This window comes from Schistocerca serialis, chromosome 6 (genome assembly GCF_023864345.2).
Source record: "Schistocerca serialis cubense isolate TAMUIC-IGC-003099 chromosome 6, iqSchSeri2.2, whole genome shotgun sequence".
Taxonomy (NCBI): Eukaryota; Metazoa; Arthropoda; class Insecta; order Orthoptera; family Acrididae; genus Schistocerca; species Schistocerca serialis.
In genome coordinates, this window is record NC_064643.1 from 110,713,928 (window position 1) to 110,739,084 (window position 25,157).

Sequence of the window (25,157 nt, forward strand, 5' to 3'; positions counted from 1 at the left end):
ATCTGTCTCACATCGGTGTTCAGCAAGCTCTTGGAATCCATCCTTTCCCGGCGCATCCATCTCCACCTCCACCAAAACCACCTCCTCCCAAACACCCAATGTGGCTTTCGACCTTCCTTCTCTGCTGATGACCAACTCCTCCGCCTCACTCATCTCCTCTCCCTCCAGCTTAACTCCCGCCGCTCCGCCATTTTTGTCTCACTTGACCTCGAAAAGGCCTACGACCATGTCTGGCATCCCGGTCTCCTGTTTAAACTCCAAACCTACGCCCTTCCTATCAACTACATCCGTCTGGTGGCCTCCTTCCTCTCCCACCGCCCCTCCTATGTTCCCATCCATCATGCCAATTCCCACACCTTCTACCCCTCTGCCGGTGTGCCCCAGGGCTCTGTCCTCTCCCCTCTCCTCTACCTCCTGTACACGGCAGATATGCCCCAACCCCCCCCCCCTCCAGTACACCTCTTGCAATATGCTGATGACACCGCATTCCTCGCCCTCGCTCCTACCCTCCAACGGTCCCAACGCCTTCTCCAGAATCACCTTGACCTTTTTGCTGCATGGTGTAACCAATGGCTCCTGAAACTCAATCCTTCCAAGACCCAGGCAATCATCGTAGGTCGTACCACTCGCTCCTTCCGGCTCCTGGATTTCTCCCTTACTGTCTGCGCACATCCTGTCTGCCTCACCCCCACCCTCACCTACCTTGGCCTCACCATTGACCGTCACCTCACCTGGATACCTCATCTCCGCTCCATCCAATCCAAAGCCCACAACCGCCTCCGACTCCTCAAACTCCTCTCTGGCCGGACATGGGGGTTGCACCCCTCTACCATCCTCCACACCTACAAATCCTTCATCCGTCGCATCCTCTGTTATGCCAGTCCTGCCTGGATATCTGCCCCCCCCCCAAATTCTATCAGTCCCTCCAGATCCTTGAGCGTCATGCACTCCGCCTCGCCTTCCGTATCCGCCTCCCGTCCCCCACACGGATCCTCTATGATCTCATTCCTTTCCCCCATCTGCTCCTATTCCTCGAACATATCTGCATCCTCTACACCTCCCGCCGTCTTGAACCCCCTCACCCCCTGGTTGCTCCTCTCCTCTCCCACCCCCGCCCCCTGCCACGTCTTCACCGTTGTGTCCCCCCTACCCTCCATCTCTACACCCTCCATCTCCTTTCCCAAGGTGGCTTCCGTCAACTCCCCCTCCCGGATGATGCCCTCTCTCCCTCCATTTATCCTTCCTATCAACTCTGATCCTCAATCCCCCTCCTTTCCTCTGTCCTTTCCCTGGGCTCCCTCTTCCCCCCCCCCTTCCGTCCTGTTTTCTCCCCACTAAACCTCTCCCTACCTCCCTTCTCCCCTCCAGTCCTTTTGTATTCCCCTCCTCTGCCTACCCCACTCCCTGTCGCGTCTGCCCCCCACCCCTCTTATGGGTCCTCATCAGCTCCTTTCCCGGCTCCCCCCTTCGCTTTTACTCTCCTTTCCCCTCTTTTTTGTTTTCCCATCTTCTGTCCAGTTTCCCCCCACCTGCTCTCGACTGTGGTGTCACATTTGCCAACTTTTTAGTGCGGTGTTCCAGTGACTATTCAGTGTTGTTTGTCTTTCTCGTGTTGCGAACAGAAACCATGCTGTCGCTAGGTGTGAATTTTATGTCCTTTGCGAACAGAATCCAGACTGTCGCCGTGTTTTTTTTAATTGTCTATTGTTTTCCCTGTCTGCTTCGTATGTATTTATATTAGCGTCGTCATCCCTGTGTTGTTGTTTTAAGTTCCACGATTTCTTTTCGCCTTCTTACTCTCTAAGTCTCCGATTTTATCGCCTGTTTTTTATTATTTGTTCTCTTGATCTTTGTCACAAAATCTGTCGGCTGAAGAGCGGCATACTAAGCTGCTGCCAGCCCGCCCCCTTCGGGGGGAATTGAAATTCAATAAATGAAAAAAAAAAAAAAACATTCCTCCAGAGCAGTTGATATTTGCTTCATGATACATTACCCGTATTAAAATGGACCGTTTACCAATTACGGAAACGGTCGATATCGTGTTTATGTGTGGCTGTTGTGATCACAATGCCCAACGGGCGTGTGCTATGTATGCTGCTCGGTATCCTGGACGACGTAATCCAAGTGTCCGGACCGTTCGTCGGATAGTTACGTCATTTAAGGAAACAGGAAGTGTTCAGCCACATGTGAAACGTCAGCCACGACCTGCAACAAATGATGCTGCGCTAGTAGGTGTTTTAGCTGCTGTCGCTGCTAATCCCGCACATCAGTAGCAGACAAATTGCGCGAGAGTCAGGGATCTTAAAAACGTCGGTGTTGAGAATGCTGAATCAACATCGATTGCACCCGTACCATACATCTATGCACCAGGATTTCCACGGCGACGACTTTGAACGTCGTGTACAGTTGTGCCACTGGGCACTAGAGAAATTACGGGACGATGACAGATTTTTTGCACGCGTTCTACACTCCTGGAAATTGAAATAAGAACACCGTGAATTCATTGTCCCAGGAAGGGGAAACTTTATTGACACGTTCCTGGGGTCAGATACATCACATGATCACACTGACAGAACCACAGTCACATAGACACAGGCAACAGAGCATGCACAATGTCGGCACTAGTACAGTGTATATCCACCTTTCGCAGCAATGCAGGTTGCTATTCTCCCATGGAGACGATCGTAGAGATGCTGGATGTAGTCCTGTGGAACGGCTTGCCATGCCATTTCCACCTGGCGCCTCAGTTGGACCAGCGTTCGTGCTGGACGTGCAGACCGCGTGAGACGACGCTTCATCCAGTCCCAAACATGCTCAATGGGGGACAGATCTGGAGATCTTGCTGGCCAGGGTAGTTGACTTACACCTTCTAGAGCACGTTGGGTGGCACGGGATACATGCGGATGTGCATTGTCCTGTTGGAACAGCAAGTTCCCTTGCCGGTCTAGGAATGGTAGAACGATGGGTTCGATGACGGTTTGGATGTACCGTGCACTATTCAGTGTCCCCTCGACGATCACCAGTGGTGTACGGCCAGTGTAGGAGATCGCTCCCCACACCATGATGCCGGGTGTTGGCCCTGTGTGCCTCGGTCGTATGCAGTCCTGATTGTGGCGCTCACCTGCACGGCGCCAAACATGCATACGACCATCATTGGCCCCAAGGCAGAAGCGACTCTCATCGCTGAAGACGACACGTCTCCATTCGTCCCTCCATTCACGCCTGTCGCGACACCACTGGAGGCGGGCTGCACGATGTTGGGGCGTGAGCGGAAGACGGCCTAACGGTGTGCGGGACCGTAGCCCAGCTTCATGGAGACGGTTGCGAATGGTCCTCGCCGATACCCCAGGAGCAACAGTGTCCCTAATTTGCTGGGAAGTGGCGGTGCGGTCCCCTACGGCACTGCGTAGGATCCTACGGTCTTGGTGTGCATCCGTGCGTCGCTGCGGTCCGGTCCCAGGTCGACGGGCACGTGCACCTTCCGCCGACCACTGGCGACAACATCGATGTACTGTGGAGACCTCACGCCCCACGTGTTGAGCAATTCGGCGGTACGTCCACCCGGCCTCCCGCATGCCCACTATACGCCCTCGCTCAAAGTCCGTCAACTGCACATACGGTTCACGTCCACGCTGTCGCGGCATGCTACCAGTGTTAAAGACTGCGATGGAGCTCCGTATGCCACGGCAAACTGGCTGCCACTGACGGCGGCGGTGCACAAATGCTACGCAGCTAGCGCCATTCGACGGCCAAGACCGCGGTTCCTGGTGTGTCCGCTGTGCCGTGCGTGTGATTATTGCTTGTACAGCCCTCTCGCAGTGTCCGGAGCAAGTATGGTGGGTCTGACACACCGGTGTCAATGTGTTCTTTTTTCCATTTCCAGGAGTGTATTTAGCGAAGAAGCGTCATTCACCAACAGCGGTAACGTAAACCGGCATAACATGCACTATTGAGCAACGGAAAATCCACGATGGCAGCGACAAGTGGAACATCAGCGACCTTGGCGGGTTAATGTATTGGTGCGGCATTATGGGAGGAAGGATAATTGGCCTCCATTTTATCGATGGCAATCTAAATGATGCAATTTAGGCTGATTTACTAGGTAATGTTCTAGCGATGTTACTACAAGATGTTTTACTGCATGAGAGAATGGCGATGTACTTCTAACATGATGGGTGTCCAGGACATAGCTCGCATGATGTTGAAGCGGTATTGAATAGCATATTTAATGACAGGTGGATTGGTCATCGAAGCGCCATACTATGGCCCGCACGCTCACCGGATATGACCTCGCGAACATTACGGAAGGCGAACTACTCGCTGTTGAGAGGAATGTCGTTACACGTATTGCTAAATGCGTTGAGGTTGACAGACATCATTTTGAGCATTTATTGCACTAATGTGGTATTTACACGTAATCACGCTGTAACAGCATGCGTTCTCAGAAATAATAAGTTCACAAAGGTACATGTATCACATTGGAACAACCGAAATAAAATGTTCAAACGTACCTAAGTTCTGTATTTTAATTTAAAACCTACCTGTTACCAACTGTTCATCAAAAATTGTGAGCCATATGTTTGTGACTATTACAGCGCCATCTATCACAAAGCAAAAAAAGTGGTCCAACTAAAACATTCATATTTCTTTACATACTACACGAATATGTAATAAAAATGGGGTTCCTATTTTAAAAAAACGCAGTTGATATCCGTTTGACTATGGCAGCGCCATCTAGCGGGCAAACCATAGCGCCATCTGGTTTCCCCCCTCAAGCTAGACAAGTTTCGTTCTTTGTAGTTTTTTTAGTTTGACGCTTATTTCGCGAGATATTTGGCCCGGTCACGATCAATGGACCACCCTGTATAGCCTTGACGAAGTACTGGAGCATTGTTTGATACGTTTTCGTTTTGAATTTTTTAAATTTTGCATCTTTGTTGAGGAAATTTCGTTTTCTAGTACTGTATGATAAATATGTATCATTTTTTAGTACAGCATCTCTCTGTTTACGTTACAAATCAAGAATTTTCGAATAGAACCTGAATTAAACAAGCTGCCCCGGATGGCCGAGTGGTTCTAGGCGCTACAGTCAGGAACCGCGCGACCGCTGCGGTCGCAGTTTTGAATGCTGCCTCGGGCATGGATGTGTGTGATGTCCTCAGGTTAGTTAGGTTTAAGTAGTTAACGTGAGGAATGTCGGGAATGGAGAGCCACATGATCGCGTGATTCCATTTTTACAGCATCTAAGCCGGCCAGTGTGGCCGAGCGGTTCTAGATGCTTCAGTCAGGAACCGCGCGACCGCTGCGGTCGCAGTTTTGAATGCTGCCTCGGGCATGGATGTGTGTGATGTCCTTAGGTTAGTGAGGTTTAAGTAGTTCACGTGAGGAATGTCGGGAATGGAGAGCCACATGATCGCGTGATTCCTTTTTTACAGCATCTAAGCCGGCCAGTGTGGCCGAGCGGTTCTAGGCGCTTCAGTCAGGAACCGCGCGACCGCTGCGGTCGCAGGTCGAATCCTGCCTCGGGCATGGATGTGTGTGATGTCCTTAGGTTAGTTAGGTTTACGTAGTTCTAAGTTTTAGGGGGCTGATGACCTCAGATGTTAAATCCCATAGTGGGAATCACGCGATCATGTGGCTCTCCATTCCCGACATTCCTCTCGTGATGAAGGGGTGTGGATGTGCGAGTGGGCATATAGAACCAGCACAGTAAGAAGTTCCGACGTGATAACAAAATGGCAGAAGAGAGCCATCGTGTTTGGACGTGTCCATGCCCATATCGTGAATTCCCAGTTTGTTAGTGTATCAACCCGTTTAAAAGAATGGTTTGCCACTCATGGTCACGTAACACTGCGCAGTAACAGTAGCTGTTACAACGTGTTAACAGGCGGCCACCGGAGATGAGTGATAATCCTACTCAGTGACAATCGGGTTCTGAGCCAACAGGTATGCTGTTGTCAATAAGTGTCGGTCCATCTCCTCATTGGTACTAAGTTTGACCTTTTTTTTAAAAGAATGCACCCAAGTGATCAAGTACGGGGAGCAGAAAATTAGCCGCACGGTTAGAGGCGCCATGTCACGGATTGCGCGGCCCCTCCCGCCAGAGGTTCGAGTCCTCCCTCGGGCATGTGTGTGTGTGTGTGTGTGTGTGCTGTTCTTGGCAAAAGTGAGTTTAAGTAGTGTGTAAGTGTAGGGACCGATGACCTCAGCAGTTTGTTCCCTTAAGAATTCACACTCATTTGAGCGTCTTTTATAAAGAATTAGACTGCGTTTGTAAGACACAAAGGACATGAAAGGAAGGCAGTGGTGGCGAAATGAGTGAGAGAGGCTTATAGACTACCCCAAGGTTATTTAGTCCGTACACTGAGCAAGCAGCAAAGGGAACCTAAGAGAAATTTCGAAGGGAAGTTAAAGTTCAGGGACAGAAAAATAAAAACTTTGAGGATCGACATGGATATTGTAATTCTGTCAGAGACGGTACATACCTTGGAATAACAGTTGAATGGAATGGATAGTGTCTTCAAAGTACGTTATAAGACGAATGTCAATAGAAGTAAAACATGTATGATGGAATGTGGAAGTAGTACTTCAGGCAATGGTGGAGGAGTTAGATTGGGAAACGAGACACTGTAACTTGTACAGGAATTTTGAGGCAAAATAAATAACTGCAACCAAAGAGCATAGAATATAAAACACACACTGACAATAGAAAGGAAAGAGTTTCTGTGAAAGAGTAAGATTTTGACATAGTATACACACATTAAAAAAAGTTTTGGATCATCCCGGTTCCCAGAACCCCTGAAGATTGACGTTGACTGTGGATATTGTATCACAGACACAGACACAGTCCCTTTGACTGTTCAGAGATGACACTAAACCCACCCAAAGATGTAAACAACTATGCATGACCAGTGCCTATTAGACGGAGGGGGTCCGACAGCCGATCAGTTCCAGTCATGCCACCAGGAAGGAGGTACATGGTAAATGCCGCGGTTCCATTGCGTCTGCATTGTTACTTTGTTCTAGGCCTCTCGGAGGCCTCTCGGAGGGAACCAAAGCGACGTCGTTCGGACATGGAGGAAATACAGAGAGACATGCCTCGAAAAGGCCGCCCAAGGGCTACTACTGCAGTGGATGACCGCTACCTACGGATTATGACTCAGAGGAACCCTGACGGCAACGCCACCATGTTGAATAACGCTTTGCGTGCAGTCATAGGACGTCGTGTTACTACTCAATCTGTGCGAAATAAGCTGCGAGATGCGCAACTTCACTGCCGACGTCCATGGCGAGATCCATTTTTCCAGCCACGACACCATGCAGCGCGGTACAGATGGGCCCAACAACATGCCGAATGGACCGCTCAGGATTGGCATCACCTTCTCTTCACCAATATGTGTCGCATATGCCTTCAATCAGAAAATCGTCGGAGAAGTGTTTGAAGGCAACCCGGTCAGGCTGAACACCTTAAACACACTGTCTAGCGAGTGCAGCAAGGTGGAGGTTCATGCTGTTTTGGGGTGGCATTACGTGGGGCCGACACACACCGCTGGTGATCATTGAAGTCGCCGTTATGGCTGTAGGAAACGTGAATGACATCCTCCGACCGAAGGTGCAACGTTATCGACAGCATATTGGCGAGGAATTCGTCTTCATGGACGACAATTCGCGCCCCCATTGTCCGCATCTTGTGAATGTCTTTCTTCAGGATAACGACATCGCTCGACTGAGTGGCCACCATGTTCTCCAGACATGAACCCTATCGAACACTCCTGACATAGTTTGAAAAGGGCTGTTTATGGACGACGTGACCCACCAACCACTCTGAGGGATCTACTCCGATTCGCCGTTGAGGAGTGGAGCAGTCTGGACCAACAGTGCCTTGATGAACTTGTGGGTAGTATGCCACGACGAATACAGGCATGACTCAATGCAAGAGGAGGTGCTACTGGGTATTAAAGGTACTGGTGTGTACAGCAGTCTGGACCACCACCTCTCAAGGTGTCAGTGTTCGGTGGTACAACATGCAATGTGTGGTTTTCATGAGCGTTAAAAAGGGGATGTTTATGTTGATCTCTACATTTCTGAACTGTTTGTCGTTCAATTTTCACGTCCTTACGGGACTACACACCATACAAATACATTTAAAGGATCTTCCTCTTCAATGCACATACAAAAAAAAGTTTTTCATCACCTCGGTTCCGAGAGTTTCGGAACCTGTTCAGGAAATTTGAATAGGGAATAGAATGTTTTGATATGTAAAAAGATTCTGAAAGACGTCCTGTCTGTAATTTTTTATCACCAGGCGCAGAGGGGACTAGTAAGCGTCACACCTGGGGGATGGCAATAATTTCGTTACTCACAGGCAAAGAGTACGTTCTGAGATACAAGAAACAGAGTATCGTTTCACTATTTTTCCCTGCGAATCGATTGGCCATTGGCTGATTGAAATACGTGGTTTCATGAAAGAGATCCAAGGTCCGGAATTCTCAGTACAGAACAAGCCGACAGTCCCCGGATTGGAAGCTATGTTTTTTACAATTCATAGTGGGAGCAAAACCATAAACAGTATTGGTGGGAGCTTAGAAAAACCACATCATTGACGGACAAACGTATAACGCAGAATGTCGCCCAGAACAGACGCTGGGGGAGCGCGGTGCCTGTACAGTGCTTCTTCGTCTCTCTTAGCCGGCCGGAGTGGTTGTGCGGTTATAGGCGCTACAGTCTGGAACCGCGAGACCGCTACGGTCGCAGGTTCGAATCCTGCCTCGGGCATGGATGTGTCTGATGTCCTTAGGTTAGTTAGGTTTAAGTAGCTCTAAGTTCTGGGGGACTGATGACCACAGTAGTTACGTCCCATAGTGCTCAGAGCCATTCGTCTCTCTTAGCGGTCAGCACCTGACTTTACTTCGCGGTTTTTTACAGTACACTTCGTCCACCTCAGTCTTCACATGCGGGGACCAAGGACGGTCGTGGACTTTGAGATGGAGAGAGGCGAAGGCATTACCTTCGCTTAGGTGGGTAGCAGTCGGAATTCTGGTGACCTCCACCTACACGTCTGCAGTCACCTCGTCTCCTGACTAGTATTGTAAGATCGCGTGGTATCTTCGGCGGATTAGGTAGCAATAAAGTGGGGGGTTGCGAGATTGATGTAAATTTACGGCGGCTCACCTTAACTGAATTCACAGGCGTAGTGCACGTGGAACTCCCTTTCTTTTTCTCGGTCATGTGACCACTGTATTCTCGCGATTCCATTTCGTTTAATCAATCTCTTAGGAAGAATCTCAGTTAGCCTTTCCTGGCTCTTGTTGTGTTTCAATTTGTAGTCGAATCCGTATATCAGCTGATTGTTCATGGAGTGTATTTAACGAAACATTATAATGTTTGTTATTAATGTGAGCACACAGAGTGATGTGTAATACATGTGAGATATGCTTGGACCATGCATTTTTACCTAATCAGTGGATCCCTCTCACGAAATTAATCAGTATAATAATTATGGAAATGTCCTTACTTGGAATTCAATGCTAGGGCCAACTTGTCATTACTAATGCGTTAAATTCAACTCCGTTCCGTAAGTTCTTTAAGTATCAATATTTCAAGGAGCGAACTGCCTCTTAGTAGGTATAGTTGATGCAGATCTGGAAGCTCACACCGGCATTTCGCAGTTTTGGATCTGAGTTGCGGTAGCTAAGCAGAGATGAAGAGAATTATACAGACAGACTAGCATGGAGAGCCGCAAAAACCATTGTGTCGATAGAAAACAACAACAACATAGGCAGCCTCAGTGCCATGTGTGTGAAGGTTAGCGTAAAACTTTAATTATCATCTGCAGAAAAAAAAAGAAAAATAATAATTTACTTTTTATTTGTTTGGAGGTACATGTCTGCTGCCCTGATGTACACTGAAACCGTCGCGCCGCACTTTACAGAAGCTCTCCTGCGAAAAGTTTGGAAGGTAGGAGACGAGATACTGGCAGAAGTAAAGCTGTGAGTAACGGGCGTGAGTCGTGCTTCGGGAGCTCAGATGGTAGAGCACTTGCCCGCGAAAGGCAAAGGTCCCGAGTTCGAGTCTCGGTCGATGACACAGTTTTAATCTGCCATTAACGTTTCATATCAGCGCACACTCCGCTGCAGAGTGAAAATCTCATTCTACTTTTTTTCTTGTCCAATTTCGGATGGAAAAATGCGGATTTCGTTGTGGGACATAGTGGAATATTCCCGCTTCAGCTTGTACAGTTTTCTAAAGTTCGGACAGGTGGCGGTTGTTGTAACTGCGACCAGGACGGTCGCGGGGCAGCACTGACGGAAGGCGCGGCGGGAGGCCTGCGAACAACAACACAACAGAAAAAGACGGACACGACCAACGAAGGACAGAATGAACAACAACAAGACCGAACAACAGAGTCACAAGGAAACAAACTCGTACATGAACCAGGAAGAAAGCAGTCTAGCGCAAGCGAGGTGTAAACCGACGTAAGCGAGATTAGACTGACTGGATGAGCTTTTTTTTTTTCATTATTGATTTTCAGTTCCCCCGAAGGGGGTGGGCTGGCAGCAGCTTAGTACGCTGCTCTACAGCCTACAGACTTTTAAAAACGGAAGAAGAAAAGAAACAAGAAAACAGGCGATAAAACGGTGACTTAAAGTGTAAAATGGCGGAAAAATGCGAAAAGTTAAAAAAGAAAGCAAAAAGGGTTGGCAATGTTAATAAAATACGGTGAGTCATTGGGGGAGACGTCTGTCATCAGCGCAGTAAGGTCACACATACCAGTCCAGTTTTATCACGTGTCTGTTCAAAATGGCTCTGGGCTTTATGGGACTTAACATCTAGGGTCATCAGTCCCCTAGAACTTAGAAATAATTAAACCAAACTAACCCAAGGACATCACACACATCCATGCCCAAGGCAGGATTCGAACCTGCGACCGTAGCAGTTGCGCGGTTCCGGACTGAAGCGTCTAGAACCGCTCGGCCACAGCGGCCGGCATGTCTGTCTGTAGCGACGCCTACGACTTTGGAACGTGCAGACACTCTCATTAGAGATGATCGAGGATCACAACCAAACACCTCCCTGAGCAAATGGGCGTCACTGTAGGTGGTGATGACACTCTAGTTCACTAGTTGGGGTAGTCAAAGGTGTGTGCCCTCTGGTTTCCTTGCCACTTAACAGAACACCACAAAGAGCAACTAAAGGACCATCTGTGCGGAAGTACTTGCGTGTTAAGTGGCTGACCGTGACCATTTTCTGTCTAACATCGTTATAGGCGATGAAACACGCGTTCATCACTTCGAACCGGAAACAAGACGGCAGTCCATGATGTGGAGCCACACCACCTCTCCACCGAAGAGTTACTTCAAAGCCGCAGCCTCAGCCAATAAAGTCATGGCAATGGCTTTCTGGCATTCTAAAGAGGTTACTCTGTTTGAAGTCCTCCCTCATGGTGCAACTCTGGAGTGTCTGCTGCTACCCACAGGAAACTTAAAAGACGATCTCAGCGTGTTTGTTGCCACAGAACTGCAAACGAACTTCTCCTATTCCATGACAACGGAACGCCGCAGACAAGTCTGCTGACCCGAGAGAAGCTGACAGAACTTCATCGGACTGTTCTTCCTCATCCACCCTACAGCCCAGAAGTTGCATTCTCCGACTTCCGTCTGTTTAGCCCACTGAAGGATACACCCAGCGGGAAGCAGTACGTGGATGATGGAGGGGATATTGATGCAGCAAGACGTTGCCTCCGACGTCAAGCAGTAGAGCGGTACCATGTGGTCATACAGATCCTGACAGTAACCTGGTGTAAGGCCTGCTGCATTGAACGGAGATTATTATGTAAAATAAGGTTTTGTAACCAGAAGAGTGGGAAATAATACGATGTACTGGAAACATGAATGAAAACAACCTGCTTTCAGAAAAAAAGTGTTGCATTACGTATTGAACGCGCCTGTAACCTCCATGCAGGCAAAAAATTGACTACGTAAGTTAATGTTTTCAAGGTAATAATTAAAATTTTATCACTATTCCTAGTGTATGTATGAAAACATTGGTTTCGAAAACAGTGTTCGTGTGAAACCCAGCAGACTCTGTTCGTCCACCAGCTGCCGGCACCGAAGTTGATCCCTTTTCCTTGACTTCCGGAAGGCGTTCGATAAAGTTCTGCTCTGCCATCTAACGAACAAGGTAAAAGCATACGGAATGCCAGCGCAACCGTCTGACTGGATTTAAGAGTTTCTAGCAAACAGAATACGGCATAACATGTTTAACGGAGAGAAGTCTTCGCACGTGAAAGAAACTTACGGTGTACCGCAAGGGAATGTGATCACTGCTTTTGTAAGTGGGCTGCTTCTGTGTTGGCAGCGCTGTGTAGCGCTTTGCATTGGATTTATGACTACGCTTTCTTTGTAAGAGACTCTGTGGCTGGTCGGACTCGTTGTCGGAAGTTAATAGCCAGTAGTGTTGGACAGTTGGAGGTTAGTCGCCAGCAGTGATGGAAGTACTGTTGGGCAGTTGGAGGTGAACAGCCAGCAGTGATGGATGTTACATGTGAGAAGTTAGCATTGATGGAGGGTAGAGGTCTGAAGTGTTAGTGTAGGCTAACGATCTGTACATGTTCGACTTGGAGATTGAATATTATTCATGATTATATACCTTTGTACTAGATGTCAATGGCGATTTATATTCGTGTTTGAACTGGATGTCACATTATTGAGGTAAAAAATACATTACTTGGCTTACAACAAAATCTTTCCTTTGTTAACCACATGCCTCCTATTAGTAGTTAGTGGCTTTAGTAGTTAGAACCATTTATTTAGCTGGCAGTACTGACGCTCGCTGTATTGCAGTAGTTCGAGTAACGAAGATTTTTGTGTGGTAAGTGCTTAATGAAACGTATAGGTTATTGTTAGGATTTCTTTTTGGTGAGGGCCATTCTTTTGAATTAATTACTTGAAGTCAGATTTTAATTTTTTTGAGCTGTCAGAGTGCGTTGCGCTAGAATATTGTGGGTCAGTGTTGACATGATAAGAAAAACTAAAGAGAAAGTACGCTCACTCAGCTGTTTCAGAATCAAATAAGTTTCATCTTCTCAGTCATTCTGCAATAAAAGTACAGACACACACATTTAAATAAAGAAGTTTCACTTTTCACAATACATAGCGTGCCCCAGGAGGTGCTGTCAATATACAGGGATGTAACAGGAACGATCGCTCGGAGCAAAAATGTCCAGTAAACATGAGCTGTAAAGAGCACACCTTAAGAGCTAATAGCAATGCTGTGAAACAAATCTCTTCTAATGCAAGCAAGCTCTTTCCATATTTTGATTGCTTGCAGTCTGGACCGAAACAAGAAGAAAATTTTCAGTAAACAGGGGCCGTATAGTACATACCTTAAGAGTTATGAGCCCTTGGTCAGCTTCGCTACTGAACAAGTGTTCAAAGATTCTGAGGCATGCATTTTAAAGCCCACGTTTACTAGGATTTTTTGCTTGGAATGATCGTTCCTCTCGTATCTCTGAATATTGACCATTCCTCCTGGGACACCCTATACATAAATGACTTAGTGAATCTCGTCGGAAGTTCCATGAGGCTTTTCGCGAATGATGCAGAGAGGTCAAACGCTAGAAAGTCGTAGCGAAAAGCGCGAAGACGTGCAGAAGGTCGGCGCTGGTGCTTTGCCTCGCAATTGACCCTCAGTGCAAACAAATGTAAAATAGTGCACATAAATAGGTAGAAATAGGAAGAAAGCGCCATTGTTGTAAGATTACACGATTGAAGGGCAATCACTGGAAGCGGTCAAATCCGTAAAGTATCTAGAAGTATGTGTACGGAGCGATGTAAAGTGAAACGAACGCATAAAATTTATCGCAGGTAAGCCAGACGGCAGACTGAGGTTCACTGGAAGAATCCTCAGAAAAGTCCACCAACAAAGGCAGTAGCTTACAAAACCTTCTCTCGAATAGTAATTGGATATTGTTCAGCACTCTGGGATCAGTCCCAGATGGCACTGATAGAGGAAATAGAGAAGGTCCAAAGAGCAGCACGTTTTGTTACAGGTTCGTTTAGAAAGTGTTACGGAGATGCTCAGTCAACTGCACTGGCAGACACTACAAGAGAAGCGTTCTGCACCACGGTGTGGTCTACTGTCGAAGTTCCGGGAGCGTACATTCGCAGAAGAGTCATCCAATATATTGCTCTCTACCATGTATATTTCGCGAAAAGAACAGGAAGGCAAAGTCAGAGACATCCGCGCTCACACAAAGGCTTCCCGGCAATCGCTCTTCTCGCGAACCTCTCCCGACTGGAATGGGAAAAGGGGTAAGAGACACTGGCACGCAAAATATCTCCGCCACATACCGCAAGGTGGTTTGCGGAGTACAGATGTAGATGTGTGAAATAAATATCGATAAATGTAACTATGGTTATTGGTTACAGAGTAAGTAGAATCTGCTGAAGATAATCAATGTCGGAGACTTGTATGAAACAACGTGCTGTTGGTAAGTCCGAATGAAATGGAAGAAAATCTTACAAGGGGAGGCCATGACGCTCGGATCACAGATTCACTTCAAACGTTGTACACCTTTAGTAGGCCGTTAAAGCAACATACTGTGCAAGTAATAAGTTGCCCTACTCTGGCAGTTCCGAGAAAATAGCAAGAGAAATTTTACGCTTCTGTAATGTGCCTTATCTATCTGTCCATAGCTTCTAGACGATAGAGTTCCTGGTCGTCAAGTGGTTTTGACTACTTACTATTTTTAATTAAGCCGGCACGGTAGCTGAGCGTGTTCCATCAGAGAGCTGGCTGTCCACTGTAATAAAAAAACTGAGTGAAATGCTAAACATTGAACTTGAACGTGAGTCTCGCGCCGCCCGGTCTCACCAAATACAACGAACGATAACGAACAAAACGATCAATTTAGAAAGAAAGTGGTTAGTGTACGCGCTTCATAACTTGAACGTGTATGAGGCAAGGGCTCTACTGCCGCTTAAACATAATTATAACCTACAGTTTCTTCATCACTGGTCATATCATTTAATTTATATGACATTAGACATATAATTTTTAAAAAATCGCGTGTATTTGCAAGAAGTTTTTATGAATATAATGTTATTTGACTACTTGCTGTTTTAATTGAATATAAATATTATAACAAGCATATTTATAACTCTCCACTAGTAAACGTAGAAACGTGTACAGTTTTCCTGAAAATGAATGCATGTCGTGATTTGCGAAACCCCCTATACACGCAATTTGGTAAGGTCCCCGGAACTACACTACCGGGCATTAAAATTGCTACACCACGAAGATGACGTGCTACAGACGCGAAATTTAACCGACAGGGTGAAGATGCTGTGATATGCAAATGATTACCTTTTCAGAGCATTCACACAAGGTTGGCGCCGGTGGCGACACTTACAACGTGCTGACATGAGGAAAGTTTCCAACCGATTTCTCTTACACAAACAGCAATTGACCAGCGTTGCCTCGTGAAACGTTGTTGTGATGCCTCGTGTAAGGAGGAGAAATGCGTACCATCACGTTTCCGACTTTGATAAAGGTCGGATTGTAGCCTATCACGATTGCGGCTTATCGTATCGCGACATTGCTGCTCGCTTTGGTCGAGATCCAATGGCTGTTACCAGAATATGGGATCGCCGGGTTCAGGAGGGTAATACGGAACGCCGTGCTGGATCCCAACGGCCTCGTATCACTAGCAGTCGAGATGACAGGCATCTTATCCGCATGGCAGTAACGGAACGTGCAGCCACGTCTCGATCCCTGAGTCAACAGATGGGGACGTTTGCAAGACAACAACCATCGGTACGAACAGTTCGACGACGTTTGCAGCAGCATGGACTATCAGCTGGGAGACATGGTTGCGGTTACCCTTGACGCTGCATCACAGACAGGAGCGCCGGCGATGGTGTACTCAACGATGAACGTGGGTGCACGAACGGCAAAACGTCATTTTTTCGGATGAATCCAGGTTCTGTTTACAGCATCATGATGGTCGCATCCGTGTTTGGAGACATCGCGGTGAACGCACATTGGAGGCGTGTATTGGTCATCGCCATACTGGCGTATCACCTGGCGTGATGGTATGGGGTGCCACTGGATACACGTCTCGGTCACCTCTTGTTCGCATTGACGGCACTTTGAACAGTGGACGTTACATTTCAGATGTGTTACGACCCGTGGCTCTACCCTTCATTCGATCCCTGCGAAACCCTACATTTCAGCAGGATAATGCACGACCGCATGTTGCAGGTCCTGTACGGGCCTTTCTGGATACAGAAAATGTTCGACTGCTGCCCTGGCCAGCACATTCTCCAGATCTCTCACCAACTGAGAACGTCTGGTCAGTGGTGGCCGAACAACTGGCTCGTCACAATACGCCAGTCACTACTCTTAATGAACTGTGGTATCGTGTTGAAGCTGCAAGGGCAGCTGCCGGCCGAGGTGGCCGAGCGGTTCTAGGCGCTTCAGCCTGGGGCCGCGTGACCGCTGCGGTCGCGGGTTCGAATCCTGCCTCGGGCATGTATGTGTGTGATGTCCTTGGGTTAGTTAGGTTTAAGTAGTTCTAAGTTCTAGGGGACTGATGACCTCAGATTTTTAGACCCATAGTGCTCAGAGCCATTTGAACCATTTTTGAACCATGGGCAGCTGTACCTGTACACGCCATCCGAGCTCTGTTTGACCCAATGCCCAGGCGTATCAAGGCCGCTATTACGGCCAGAGGTGGTTGTTCTGGGTACTGATTTCTCAGGATCTATGCACCCAAATTGCGTGAAAATGTAGTCACGGTCAGTTCTAGTATAACAGATTTGTCCAGTGAATACACGTTTATCATCTGCATTTCTTCTTGGTGTAGCAAATTTACTGGGCAGTAGTGTACTTTGGATCTCGACACTTCGAGCTGCAGACACAGAGGCAGGGTCCATTTCGCCGTTAACCAGCTCAGCGGTGAGCCTTTTGTAATGTAGGAAGAACGAATAGTGTAGGTGCAAATTTTTTGAATATCACAGAATTATCACTTGTACTGCAAAAATGAAGGTGACTCCCTGTTCTTAGACTACTGCGTATAATAAATGTCTCTACGGTTCGAATCGTTGCCTCGTCCACGACCCTCTTACAAAGCGCGAACGCTAAACCCTTGACCACGCTGACTTCTTACGGCCAACACCTTCGACAGGCACATCAGTTACATAATAGACGCGTAAACCTTCTCTTGCTATTTTCTGAGAAGTGCTACTGTAGTGTATCTTACTACTTGCACATTATGTTGTTTTAATGGCCTATTAAAGGTCTAGAAAGTTTGAGGTAAATCCGTAATCCCACCGTCGTGGTTGATATGGCGCGCGCCGCTGTCCTGTGATCTTGTTCAGAGTGCGCACTGTAATCGATTATAGTTCGCCGTCCTGGTGCTGGCGGCGCTTCGGTAGCGATTTGCTATGACGTCGCTGGCGTGTGTTTGCGGTGGCCGGCAGAAATTGAGAGGGTACTGAGTTTCCGGGTATGGCACGGAACGTGAAGTTCGCTCTGCCTGACCTGCTAGTGGCTAGCGCTAAGGTTGTTGTGCCTCGCAATATGAGCAGAGTGGTCTGGGGCGGAGGCGACTCGCCGCCGCCCTGGCCATGCGGTGATGATTACTTGGAGTCGGCGTACTCGTTCTGCCTGCCTGTCTGATGTGGAGGTCCGGTGGCGTCCTGTGATACTCTGGCCCAGAGACAACTAGTTGCTGAATTTTGGAGTCGACTGCCAGGTTAGGGTGTGGGTTCGGTTGGCTCGTCAGATTTTCCCCTGGAAGCTCTAGCAGCGGTTTCTGAACTTCATTCTGATGTGGGACGGCATTGTTGGAACTTTTGCTGTGTGTGTGTGGCTCGTTACAATATTTTTTGGTACTAATTTATTTGCTCAACTGGAGTCCTGCCCGGAGTTGCGTTCATGTATGGTATATTTGGCAGTCGATGTGTTAGGTAAAGTCTGCCTAATAAGGGCGGTTTTGTGCAGTATATACATAGTGAATTACTGCTGCTTGGTATATGTGGTCTTCTGGGACCTGAACAACACGATCTAGTCAATTTGGTTGTGTAAAAGCATTTAGTGGTATGTTCTGTATTTTTTATTGTGTTATTATTAACTTGGTGGAATAGTCGCGTTTGGTGCGTTAAGGCACTTCTAAGACTGTGGTTTGACTATTCATGTACGCTTGGCTTTTATTGTTTTGTTTTAGGAAGCGAGAATTGTTTGAGATTTGTGTGTGTTGTCTTCCGGCACTTGTTAAGAGCGCCCGAGTTAGCGGCGCCGTGGTTATCATGTGGTGTCGGGATGTTATACTGTATTTCTGAATTTTGTCTTGTGTTGACATTATCTGTCGTGTGTTACAGAACATAACCAAGGTGCGTAAGTGATGGGCAGTTGTGGGAGGCATGTCGGGGAGCTCTCAGCGGTTTATTTCGGGGACCGTTTCTAGTGGGAAGGCTCCGAAGTGTTGAGAGCTCACTCGTCTGTGATTTCGTTGGGAGTTGCCCTTGCCCTTGGTTGTATCAAATTATTATTTTGTTATTATATTTATTGGTTGTGTGATGTTCTTCTTTCATTTTATGGTGCCAAGCGCCATTATCTTTCTCGAAGTTTTTTTTATGTAAATCATTTTAAATTATAATGCCAAGTTAACTTATTATTGGATTTTGTCTTTTGGGTAAACTCTAAAAGCACTATTTGAAACCTCTCTTTAGAAAAATCATTGAATTACTGTGCTGCTAAACCCCTTACATTATTTGATTTTCAAATAGCTGATCAGAACTGAACGTACTCCGACATTTCTCTCTTTACTTATTCTGATCAACACTAAACTGACACACAATATTTTTAGCGCAACGCAATCTGACTTTCAATAATCCCTACAAAAGAATGGCCCTGGCTAACATTAACGTATACCTTCCACAAATCACTTACCTCACAAAAATCTTCGTTACTCGAACTACTGCAATACAGCGAGCGCCACTACTGCCAGCTAAATAAAAGATTCAAACTACTGAAGGCACATACTGTTCAAAAGTCATAATATATAGCAGTTCATGACATCCAACCTTACAAACTCACTGTCTCTGATGGACACACGTCCAGATCATCGGCTCTCAAAACTCTGCCATCTCTCCCCCCACATCCACCACTGCTGGCGGCTCACCTCCAACTGCTCAACGCTACGCGCTGTTAACAGCCAGCTGCCCAACACTACAATAGCAAACTCCAACAATGCAAACCAGCCACAGACTGCACACAGCACAGCCAGTGATTTTCATACAGAGCGCTACATGGCGTTACCAATATAAAAACCTGAACAGCCTACTTACGTAGCCCCTGGGACGTTTCATATTGTAAAAGGGTCTTTGATTTTATGGTGGCAAGCCGCCGTTATTGTTTTTAAAGCTCACTCTTTTAAGGGGAGCCGGAGGTGCCTATGCTGCACTAAGTTTGAGGAACATTTACGAATAAACTACCAAATAGAAAAATTTGAATTTTTTTTTACATATAGAGTGGTTTAGCATTGCAGTTGTGACAGAGGGATTTTGGAGTATCTTTTCTAGTTTCCTTCCAATTATTTTTTTTATTAATGACCCAATTTTTTTTACAAATAATTGCTTTATAATTAAACTGAAATGAAACTACTGAACATATTGCCAAATGGCTGTGTTACAATGTAAGTTTGACCACTAGAAGTGCTGTATAAAAATTTCATCTCTCTAGCTTGAGTGGATTTTGAGAAAATGTTCCTTATATTCGAAAAATTCTAATTTATGGGAATGGCTATCAAAGTTTCTCAATACATTCCTGCACTATAGGATGGATTATCAGGGTCTTCTTCTTCATCCTCCAAAAGCTTCCTCTTCTGTCTTCTTTTCTGGCCTGTTGTTGCATCATACTTCATATGCCTTTCTCTTCTTTCTCCTCCTCTTATCCTTTCTCTGTCAATATTTCTTAGTGCTCGTACAGTGTTCACCCCAGCTGTAAATCCTAATGCCTTCAGAGCTTCACACTTCACACTGTTCCCTTGGTTGTAGGTTGCTATTGCATCATAAATGCCAAAGTGCAGTGTTTTTATGCTTACGAACACCCTTTTACGAATCACTTTCCAAATCAAATTGTTTACGCTCTCATTAGGATTCTGTGTCTTTCAGTGTAGACATTTGTGTAACAATTCTGGCTGTGCTAAGTCACGAAAAATTGGTTTTTTGTATTTATCACAGCTGCTGGCAAACCATGTTTGTGATCATAGTCCTTTTTTGCATAGTATTTGCACCAGGAATCTTTTGGGCACAGGCTGTGTTGAGGGTATTCATTGGAAGAGACAGTATGAAGGAACAATGCCCACACTGCTTTTCGCATGTCACTAACATTACTAGTATTTTGCCTTATAGCATACCCATAGTATCTCTGTAGACGTTCAATCACCTCATCAGTAAGCCTGCCTCTCCCTCCTATTGTCTTTCCATCACTGAGCTTACTTGAACCCAAAGTTTGTTTGAGCCTTCGAAGCCGTGCACCGATACGCTTTTGCACATGCCCAATGCATTCCAACTTTTCAACTACAAATTCATTTCCATATGGTTTCAATTCCTCTATAGTCTTGAAACCTTTAGAGTCACCATCCCCAAGGTAGTATTTGTACCTAACGTTGTATCTGGGAACTGAACGTTCAAAAATTTGTTTCACTCCATCCACTTCCATTGCTCCACTTGATCCACTAAAATTTGCCTCACAGGTTCCACTGTGCTCTCCTTTGATTTTATTTTTGTACCTACAATGTTTTGATAATATTGCAACATCTATCACTTTTGCACTATCACCACAAGTAGCAGTTACAACCCCATTCAGGGATTTATGACCCCTCTTTTGCCAGGAACCATCTAATGCCACTACCAAATCCCCAGAACCACCGTTCATTTCTACAGATTCCTCCACTGCTTCCTTCATGGTTTTCAAAGCCACATCTTCAACGGAGGATTCTACCAGTTCACAGTAGTACCCAAATTTGCTTGGAGACGATAGAAAGTTCATAATACCACAAAACAGTTTACCAGCAGCAAACCCTTTTCCAACAGATCGAAGACCATAAACAAGTCGAACATTCACATCAAACACTGTAGATCGTCCATTTTCACCAAAGAGACTGGCATGTGAATTGTAGAAAGTCACTTGATACTTGCAACATGCACAGATGATCTTTATCTCACAAGCTAAACCAAAGTGCTTTGTTATCTCTAGTCCGACTCCTACACTTGAACACATTTTGCACGGAACACTTTCTTTCAGCACAGAAGATAATAATCCAATATTCAGTACTTCGTTAATATCATCACTGTCGCTAACATATTCACGAAATCTGTCACTTCCACCAGTCAGCTTCTTGCTAGAAGATGTCACAGGGCTATGGCCGGCCATGTGTTGCTTAGCAGAAGAACGCACTGTTTCAGTAATTGTGGTATCGCAACTTGGTATTAGTGTTAATTTTCTTTTCTCTACGTACTTTCTCTTCTTATATACACGGTTACTAAAACGTGGCATCGTAACCAGAACAATGCTTTACACAAGAAGTATAATACAACCAACAACAGGCGCAACACTGAACTAATTCGAAACGGTAAACAGCAAAGAGACGATGTTCCGCGCTCTTAGCGCTTCATTTGTCACAGAAAACAATGTAGCCAACCCTTGCACACTCGCTGTATGCGTAACATAAGACGCTGTATGCGGCGTAACAGGCCGAGAAAATCCCAAGCAGTTCGCCAGGAAGTCACGAGAGGGTGTTAGATGCATTCAGCGGCCGCCCATTTCCTCTGCAGGCGTTGGGGGAAAATGATAATAACTCCACTTCTAGGGCGAGTAGAACAATAATGCAAAGTTTACATTAAAGAGGAATGTTCCAATTAATTTTCGGTAGCAAAAAAAAAAAAAAAAAAAAAAAAAGAGTCGTAATTTTTTTGGATTTGACCACCTCCGGCTCCCCTTAAGCATTTGTTGAGTTCTGTAAGTTATATGAATTTGTTGTTATTTAAGAGAGTTCAGTATTGGCAATTTTATAAATTGTGTACAGAGTCTGCTGTTTGGATATTATTGGGTGGAGCTTCTCGGATAGTTGTCCTACAAGGAGACACATTTCAGTGGCCTCCCCCTTATAAGGGTAGGCCGCCAATTGTGAAATTCAGATTCGATTCATACTGCGCATAATAAAAGCTCATGGCCAGAGGTGTAATGTGGCAAAGCACCAAGATGCACTTCTCAGCCGTTGTCGAGAAAATCGACAGTTAAAAGAAACCGTTGCGGTGAAATACTCTATACGATTAATAATTTTCTACAGCGTCGTGGCGCAGCGGTAAGCGCTCGGGTTCGTAATCCGGAGGTCGCCGGATCGAATCTCGCGCCATGCAACCTTTTCTTTTTTTTAGTGTTTGTTTTTTGTAATTCAAATGTGTATACACACACACACACACACAGATATATATATATATATATATATATATATATATATATATATATATATATAAAATTACCGGCAATCAGTTTCAACAATTATGCATATAATAAGTTGTTGAAAGTCGTTTGTCGTGGAAAAACTGGCGACTTCGAACATCATTATGTTTTCCGCAAACAAAGTTGTATTTCACAAATGTTGCTAATTGTCTTCACAATGTTAACCACGTATAGTTAACGGAAGACGTAGAAACGATATTCCGAAACGAATACGTATAGCGTAAGTCAAACGTTCGAATTGGAATAGAGACCCCACGAACACAAATTTTCTGTGGCAGGTATGAAATATAAACTCCGTTACTCGCTCGTTACACTTGAAGGACAGATGTTGAATGGGCCGAAACGAGCTGCCGCATAACAGCGTAGTAACCTGCTAACTTCGAAAGAAGGTAGATGCGGTCCCTAGTGCAACTTATAACATCGTTAAAAATCAGTGCGGACGTGGGAGCTTTGGTACAGCCTGTTAAACAAACGTAAAAATGGAGGCGGTACAATTGGAGAGCGATCCGCCTTCACCAACACGCATAAGCAATTCATTAATAGTTTATATATATATATATATATATATATATATATATATATAAAACTAATAATAAAAATTATTGCATGGCGTGAGATTCGATCCGGCGACCTTCGGATTACGAACCCGAGCGCTTACCGCTGCGCCACGACGCTGTAGAAAATTATTAATCGTATAGAGTATTTCACCGCAACGGTTTCTTTTAACTGTCGATTTTCTCGACAACGGCTGAGAAGTGCATCTTGGTGCTTTGCCACATTACACCTCTGGCCATGAGCTTTTATTATGCGCACTATGAATCGAATCTGAATTTCACAATTGGCGGCCTCCCCTTGTTAGTAGTAGTACAACGACGTAGGCGGCGGGCAAGGAGAGGAGAACAGATCCGCCGGTGGTGCTAGGGCAGGGACAGCGCAGTACGGCATGAGACGCGAGGACGCAGGGCAGGCTAATTAGGGCCGGTGCGCCGCTGCTCTCGTGCGGACCAGAATAGCCGCGCACTCGGCTCCTCGGCGTGGCCGCGGGCAGCCCGGTCGGCGCGCCGCGCACCGCGGACGCTCCGCCTGTTTACGGCACGGGCGCCTGCACCCCACCACTACTGTCCGAACGCACTCCCCACCTGTCGGCAGCAGATGCTTCAAGTGCCGATACCGCAGCAGATCACTCGGACTAAGAAAGTACCCCACACTGGACTGACGAAACCGAACAGAAATGTTCGATTCTGAAATACGCAGTCGCATCTGTTGTACAGCCTTCCTTTGTACAACGCTGCAATAGTCACGTGACATATAGATCCAGACGGAAAAAAAATCCGGACATTAACAAGGAAGAGTTCCTAGATAACAGAACGCAGCATGTCATTCTCAATGGAGAGAAGTCCTCCGACGTATGAGTGATTTCATGTGTTCCGCAGGGGAGTGTCGTAGGACCGTTGCTATTCACAATATACAGGGTGTTACAAAAAGGTACGGCCAAACTCTCAGGAAACATTCCTCACACACAAAGAAAGAAAATATGTTATGTGGACACGTGTCCGGAAACGGTTACTTTCCATGTTAGAGCTCATTTTATTACTTCTCTTCAAATCACATTAATCATGGAATGGACACACACAGCAACAGAACGTACCAGCGTGTCTTCGAACACTTAGTGACAGGAAATGTTCAAAATGTCCTCCGTTAGCGAGGATACATGCATCCACCCTCCGTCGCATGGAATCCCTGATGCGCTGATGCAGCCCTGGAGAATGGCGTATTGTATCACAGCCGTCCACAATACGAGCACGAAGAGTCTCTACATTTGGTACCGGGGTTGCGTAGACAAGAGCTTTCAAATGCCCCCGTAAATGAGAGGGTTGAGGTCAGGAGAGCGTGGAGGCCATGGAATTGGTCCGCCTCTACCAATCCATCGGTCACCGAATCTGTTGTTGAGAAGCGTACGAACACTTCGACTGAAATGTGCAGGAGCTCCATCGTGCATGAATCACATGTTGTGCCGTAAAGGCATATGTTCTAGCAGCACAGGTAGAGTATCCCGTATGAAATCATGTTAACGTGCTCCATTGAACGTAGGTGGAAGAACATGGGGCCCAATCAAGACACCACCAACAATGTCTGCCCAAACGTTCACAGAAAATCTGTGTTGATGACGTGATTGCACAATTGCGTGCGGATTTTCGTCAGCCCACACATTTTGATTGTGAAAAGTTACAATTTGATCACGTTGGAATGAAGCCTCATCCGTAAAGAGAACATTTGCACTGAAATGAGGATTGACACATTGTTGGATGAACCATTCGCAGAAGTGTACCCGTGGAGGCCAGTCAGCTGCTGATAGTGCCTGCACACGCTGTACATGGTACGGAAACAACTGGTTCTCCCGTAGCACTCTCCATACAGTGACGTGGTCAACGTTACCTTGTACAGCAGCAACTTCTCTGACGCTGACATTAGGGTTATCGTCAACTACACGAAGAATTGCCTCGTCCATTGCAGGTGTCCTCGTCGTTCTAGGTCGTCCCCAGTCGCGAGTCATAGGCTGGAATGTTCCGTGCTCCCTAACGCCGATCAATTGCTTCGAACGTCATCCTGTCGGGACACCTTCGTTC